The sequence below is a fragment of the Hyla sarda genome, chromosome 1, assembly GCF_029499605.1.
Source record: "Hyla sarda isolate aHylSar1 chromosome 1, aHylSar1.hap1, whole genome shotgun sequence".
NCBI lineage: Eukaryota > Metazoa > Chordata > Amphibia > Anura > Hylidae > Hyla > Hyla sarda.
The window spans coordinates 210,962,239-210,969,984 of NC_079189.1; positions in this window are offsets into that span (position 1 = coordinate 210,962,239).

Below are 7,746 nucleotides of genomic sequence, written 5' to 3' on the forward strand. Positions count from 1 at the left end.
TATTTTGACAATAGTCCAGCAACTAAATATACACTATGGGGGATATTGGAGATTTATCATAACCTGTGTAACCAATTAGATGGCTTCTTTAATTTTTTTAAAAAGGCCTCTGAAAAATACAAGAAGCTATCTGATTGGTTGCTTTGGACAACTACACCAGTCTTCATTTACAAAAGGATTTGATAAATCTCCCTCCTTGTGCTGCAAACTTTAATTAACCCTTTAACAGCCATGGACATAAATGTACGTCCTGGTTTGGCGGTAGTTTGTATATTTACATCCTGTGTATGACCGCAAGCATCGGAGTGGTGCTCGCATCATACACGGAAGGTTTCGACTGCTATCAGCAGCCCGGGACCCGCCGGTAATAGCCGACATCCGCGATCGTGTGGATGTCCGCCATTAACCCCTCAAATGCCGTGATCAGTACAAATGAAAAAGCTATAGGTGGTCAAAATAGGGCGATTTTAGATTACTGATTTTGTGCAAAAAGTTTTAGATTTTTTTTAAGCAGTACAAAAATATAAAAGTATCTAGACATGGGTATCAATTTAATTGTATTGACCCGAAGAATAAAGAACACGTCATTTTTACCGTAAATTGTACAGTGTGAGAATGAAACCGTCCAAAGTGTGCAAAATTGTGCTTTTTATTTAAAAAAAAATTTGGGCTTGCTGTACATTTTATGGTAAAATGAGAGGTTTCATTGCAAAGTACAATTGGTCATGCAAAAAAAACAGCTCTTATATGGGTCTGTAGATGGAAATATTTATGAGTTATGGATTTTAACGCAAAAAAACGAAAACGCCAAAAAAAAATTGGCCGGGTCCTTAAGGTGAAAATGTGCTTGGTCCTTAGGGGGTTAAACTAAGGGGGCAATAAATACAAACTGTGTTAACAAAAACTTTTCTGCTCACAGCAACCAATCACGGCTTAGTTTTTATTTTACCAGAGTTCGCCTGATAGGAAAGCTGAGGTGTGATTGGTTACTTTGGGTCAATCTCTGCAGTTTTTGCTTTCAAAGTTTTCATTTATCCTCCCAGTATGCATGAAATATGTTGTTTGATACAGTGATCAGGAAAACCGATAACACAGTTCTAAACAACTTCAACGTATGAACTTTGTTTATCTTTACAAAATACACTAAATTTACTTTTGCTCTTTCACATTCTCTATTCAAATCTCTCTAGAACATTTCCTAGAAATTATTGATTTGTAGAAAAAAAAATATCTACCCACAGTCTGTTAAAATATTCTAGTACCATGTTCACAGCAAAAACTTAAAATAAAATATAAAACTATGGATTGATTTTCTAAACTAACATAGTTTCATACTTCCAGGTAGAGTATCTACCTACAGTGTAACTGAAAGCTCCCAAACAAAATCTGCCACAGGGCACCCTAGCTACCCACCTTTTTGTCACTATCATGCTCCAGAGTCTGAATTTCAAGTAGTTACTAGTCAACTATACTTGTATTGATTTTGTATGGAGTTAAAAATATTTTGTTATTAATGACGTTAGATAGGACGACACTCAAATTGATAAGGAGTTTGTTTTCTTGTTCTATTGGTTTGATCAATGGACACAGCAGCTACCACTGGTCTGACAATTGTTCAGCATACTTGTAGTCCTTTAAGGGGAACTCCAGTACATACTGTAAGTACTAATCCTCTATCCACAGGATCCTGTTCGTAGGGAGTCTGACCACCGGGACCCCTCTCCCCATGCACGAAGCAGAGGTCAACCACTGCCCAAAGCTGTGGCTGACATGCCCCTCCACCTATCTCTATGGGAGAGCAGTGCTAGTATTGCCACTTACTATACAAAATATAGGGAAGCAGGATCTGTGTGTGCATGTACAATGCATGGGAGACATCATAGAGTCTAGTCTCCACCCATCAGCACAGGGACAACTAAAAATTAGCCTGCAGAGGAGGAATCTGGTGAAAAATGTAATATTCAAGTTTTATATTGGCCAGAAATACTGGTACTCTTCATGTACACACACAGTACAGCTTGTCCTGAAAAGTCACCTGAAAGTTTAGATGTGCCTTTCTTAAAGCGTTACTGTTGTTAGAATTTTTTTTTCCATTTCATACTTCCTTAAAAACTAAGCATTTTCCTAATATACTTTATTAAAAAATGTGCTAAAGATGTGAAAAATGGGTTTAAAAAATGGCCACTAGGGGTCTCTGTTTTTTTTATTTTGCAAAAGAACCCAGAACATTCTGCCTTTTTGGTCCTTTTTTAAAAAGGAACAAAATCTCTGAGGGGAGGGAGGAGGGAGGTGTGGTTATCTCCATGCTGTTCCTCAGAGCACAGAAAAGATCCAGACAGCCTGCAGTCTTTAAGAAGAGAAGCATTCACATGTACAGTTACAAGCAATACAAGGTGCTAAACTATTATTTATATGCAAAATGGTTTTTCTTTGGTCATTTTATGAACTTATTTCTTGTGTATGTGCACCATATAGGTTCCACATGGCTGCTTTAGGGTTATATAAAGCATGCACTTTGGTTACAAAGCTGTGAAAATGTAGAAATATTTGTTTTTTGGGCAGTTTTTTCCTCTGTCCCTTCTCCATACAGTTTCACGTGGCTGCAATAGAGTTATATAGAGCATGCATGGCTGCATTAGAGTTATATAGAGCATGCATTCCGCCAATACGCTTTAGAAATGTAAAAATGTTTGTGCAGACCTCATGACAGGGAAGAGGGGGTGAAGGCGTGTTGGCAGAGGAGCTCATCATGCTCCAGGGGAAACACCCCCAGCCTCTGAGAGGAATTGAGAAGACTGATCACAGATATACATAGATCAAAAGGTATTTTACATATTAACACATGCATATTATTCTGCACTTTGAGCACATTACTACATTGATTTAAATATTTTTTTTACTAATGACAGTAACGCTTTAATCTACTATTTATTTTATTCATCTTAAAGTGTACCTGTTGTTAACAAAAACTTTTGATGTAATGGGGATAATATAGTATATGTATATTTGTACATTGGTTAAAAAAAAGTTTGTAAATCTTTTGGGTGAAAAAAATTCTGTAACTTCAGCTATTGCCTGTGTTTCTCTATGAGGATTCCAAATACAGGAAGTGAGGACAGGATAAGGAGGCCTCTGTGCAGGCTCCTGGCTTGTCAATTATTCTGATGTTTGAGCCAGGAGCATGTCATAGAGCTTCACCGCACAGAGCCCTGCTTGTCCTCATTACTAATGATGAGCGGCTTGGGCCATATGCAAATTTGCGATATTTCGCAAATATATTGATGAATATTCATCCTATCTTCATGAAATTCGCATATTCGCTATGTTCGTTCTCTTTTTTTCATGCAAAAATTTGCATGAAATTCGAATAGCGCGCATGCACGATTTTATCACTATATTCTAAATATTTGCAAAATCGCGAAGTGCCGATATTCGTGGTAGAAATTAGCATTTCGAATATTCACGCTCAACACTACTCAGTACACTAAACCCTGCTTGTCCTCAGTGCACAGAACCCTGGTTGTCCTCAGTGCACAGAGCCTTGCTTGTCCTTACTGCAAAGAGCCCTGCTTTTCCTCGGTGTACAGAGCCCTGCTTGTCCTCACTGCACAGAGCCCTGCTTGTCCTCAGTGTACAGAGCCCTGCTTGTCCTCACTGCACAGAGCCCTGCTTGTCCTCAGTGTACAGAGCCCTGCTTGTCCTCACTGCACAGAGCCCTGCTTGTCCTCACTGCACAGAGCCCTGCTTGTCCTCACTGCACAGAGCCCTGCTTGTCCTCAGTGCACAGAGCCTTGCTTGTCCTCAGTGTACAGAGCCCTGCTTATCCTCACTGCAGAGCCCTGCTTATCCTCACTGCACAGAGCCCTGCTTGTCCTCAGTGTACAGAGCCCTGCTTGTCCTCAGTGCACAGAACCCTGCTTGTCCTCAGTGCACAGAAAAGTATAAAAAGTTTTGTTAACGACAGGTACACTTTAATAGAGCCAGGGATGAATGCACAAGAGTAGACAGTAAAAGGTAGAGGGAAATGAGGAGCACTTAGTATAAGTAAGATAGTAAGGAATTGGCATCATGGAACAATTAGTTGAATGATTTTTTATTCAATCATCTCTCCTGCTTAACTTGAGGAACCAAGAATGATAGGTCACATTTTTAAACCTTTTTTTTTTTATTGAGAATCTGTCCTGTCCTGTAATAGTAAATTTAGAATTGAATTGGTAATTTTAGTAATCTAAGATCAATTTATCTGCTCTAAGATATACAGTGACAACAGATAGACAACTTTGAAGAACAATATACTGTTACGCAATATCAGCTTTCTAAACCCATGAGAGGGTAGTATATGGATGTATAAATCAACTGATTAAACTTTCTTTCTTTCAATGTATTATAACAGTGTGACAACTCATATTGGAAAGAGCAGATGTCTTGTTGAAGAGACAGACAATTTTACATTAAACACATTATTTTTATTTGTCAACCCGATGATTTTGTCTGTCACTTACTTTATATTACAAAAAAATAACAACTTTATTCTAGAAGAACTACTGTATATCTGTCTGGTAATGTGACTTCAAACGTTTAAATTAACAGTAGAATTCTTAACAATAATTACACAAAATTAAGAATACACAATAAAATGACAAAAATGTTGATTTTTTTTAGCTACAAATGCAAATGACTACAAAGTGAAAAAAAAATTATTATAATAATAATATGATCGATTAAGACAAACCATCACCTAAACATAACAACTCAATCGTGCTTCTGAATAACTGTAGCAACTCTATGTCATCTCATTTTTATGAGGTCAGCCATTCGTGCTCTTTATTTTTTTTCTATCTCATCCCTTTAGTATCTGATCCAGCAATTTCCTGTTAACCATATTGGCTATAATGGAGCACTCTTGGAGGCAGCCAAGTACAGAACATGTTTCTGTATGTGATCATACATGACTTCTCTTTCCTAACCTTCTTATTGTCTCAGCTAAGTAAGATCTGGTTGAGATCTGCATTTCTACCTGGCATTTACTGTGCGCTTGATGGGCAATGTATAACAGTGATGACAGCATCGAGACAGACAAGAAGCTACTTCATCCAGGGGATTTAAACTTCTTATTTTTTTTTTTTTACACATAAGTTGAGGTGTTATTTTTTATTTACATAGCAGCATCAATCTCTGTAGCTCTATACATAGCACAATATTAACACACTGTAAGCATTACAAAAGACAGTATGGTAAAGAAAGCAGAAGTCCAGGGCAGGTTTCAAAGCTTTATTCTGATAAGATAAGATATGACATTGGGCATGGTAAAAGGTCATGTGACGCATTTCAGGTGATTTACACCCGTTATTGTACAAAGAGAAATGCTCTAAGCTCTGAGTATTTCTCTTTGTTTAAATAAGGGTCACTCTGACATAAACCCAGACTAGTGGAGTGCTGCAGTCATAGTTGACTTCTTCTGGAAGTTCTTCCAATATGAAAATTTTGGAGCTCAGCCAGAGTGACCATTGGGTTCTTGGTTACCTCTTCTACCAAGGTGTAAGGATCACACCTTGGCGGGTTTCTAGTGCTGTGCTCTGTCTACAAAGGAGCTGCAGGTGCAGGGCCAATGGGTTCCGACCTTAGTGACCGCACCTTCCTGAGCTGGTCTTTTTAAAGCTTCAGTTTGCTGCTGCACAATGCTTGTGATTACAGCTCATACCCGTGTCTCCAGAATCCTGTCTGCTTTGCATTTACATTTCTCTGACCTCATGCCTGTTTATTGACCATTCTTTTGCCAGCCATTTTGTGTCATGTTGTCCATCTGGTTTGACCATGGATTGCATTTGACTTCTCTCTTGCTTAGTGTATTGGTACTTCGAGCTATCCTGCTTCATCCAGCCTGTCTGACATTGCTTCATTTATCTGTTTGTTTGTTTGCTTGCTATATTTGCTCCCTGGTTTGTGCTTTAGTTAACTTATTTGGTCCCGACCTTATCCCTGACCTCTGTACTGTGTTCTGTTTATTATTTTGACATGCAATGCCTCAGCACTCAGGGGGACTGGCTCCAAGATCTCGAATCATCGCCTAGGGCAATTATACAAGTAGGCAGGGAAAGGGGTTCTTGGTAATCTCAGGGGGCATCTCACAAGGCTCTTTACCCCTGGTTACTTGGTGGGGTGACTAGCTCTGAAAAGAGTGGTGGTTGTTCCAAACTTCTTCCATTTAAGAATTATGGAGGCCAACTTTCATTGCAGCTGAAAATTTTGTGTTCTGAATCCCCGTTCATGTTTCCTTTTTTTGCCCAGGGCATCATGAAGACTTCTCTTTACCAAGAAACATCTCCACAGAACCTGTCAGAGCAGCCAGAAAAAACATTTGAGGCTCCTTTCTCCAACAAAATAATGCCCACCTTTTTACAAACTCCCAATGTGTATCGCCCCAATACATAGTGCTTATTCTGTGCCCCCATATATAGTTGTAGGCCCCATATTAGCCTTATATATATCTGAAGACCCATCTGTGCCTCCATAAAAAGCTGTAGGCTCCCAGTGCCATAAGTAACTGTAGGTCCCCAGTGCCCCATAAGGAGCTGTAGGCTCTTAGTGCCCCCTAAGTAGCTGTAGGCTACCAGTATGCCCATAAGTAGTTGTAGGCCCCCAGTGCCCCAATAGGTAGTTGTATGCCCATAGTGCCCCCATAAGTAGTTGTAGGCCCCCGTGCCCCCATAGGTAGGTGTATGCCCATAGTGCCCCCATAGGTACTTGCAGGCCCTCAGTGTCCCCAAAGGTAGTTGTAGGCCCCCAGTGAGGGCTTAACAAAAGCACCCCTGAGGAGTTTGGATTGCAATGGAATACGTGGGACTCCGAACCTGTATTTTTGTCATTTCTTGCTGTTTTACTCCCAAATTTGGATTGGTATTTTTTACTATATCTATGTATATGTATGTGTGTATATATATATATATATATATATATATATATATATATATTGTTTATCCTACTGCTTTATCCTCAATACTGCTTCAATATATTTATTTACTTTATTGTGTTCATTGTCCTTCTTGCACTTTATGTAATATTGGTGTTATCACGCTGTAGTATACTTTACTTTAGAGTGATGTCTATAGGAGGTACAGCTATCTATTATTGTCATCATTGTACGAGGTACTTAGAGAGTGATCAAGATTGGTCCTCTCAAGTTGTAGTTAGACTCCTCTGTGAGTCTTTTTTAGTGTTTTAGATGTTATGTCTCTTTTTGTCTGAGCTGCCATAATAAACTTTGGAATATTTTTGGCATATCTGGGTGTTCATTGTTTATGGTGCTTTTGCTTTTATATATTGCATTGTAATAGCACCCCAATTTACATATTGGCTGAGCCCCCCCAATCCTTGTAAATATACAATGATATAAAGCTTTTATGATTGATTTGTATTTCTCAGAAATGTAATGTTCAGGAATGTTGAGGCTCTGCGCTTTAAGATCCTACGCATTTTATTGCAATGCTCAACCTTGATTTAAAGTCTTCCCGTTATTTGCTGTGTGCTATAAAAGAGAAAATAACACTGCATGATACACTGCTGTCATCCTGGGACTTACCATTCTTATTTCCATTCCCTGTTTTTCACAAAATTTAATAGGTTGAGCTTGCAGAGGATATAATATTTTGTCGATGTTCATTAATAATTATACTAAAAATTTTGCATATTAGGCTAAGTTCAAATCTGCAATGGAGTTCTGTTCACGCAGCAGTATTTTTTGGTCCG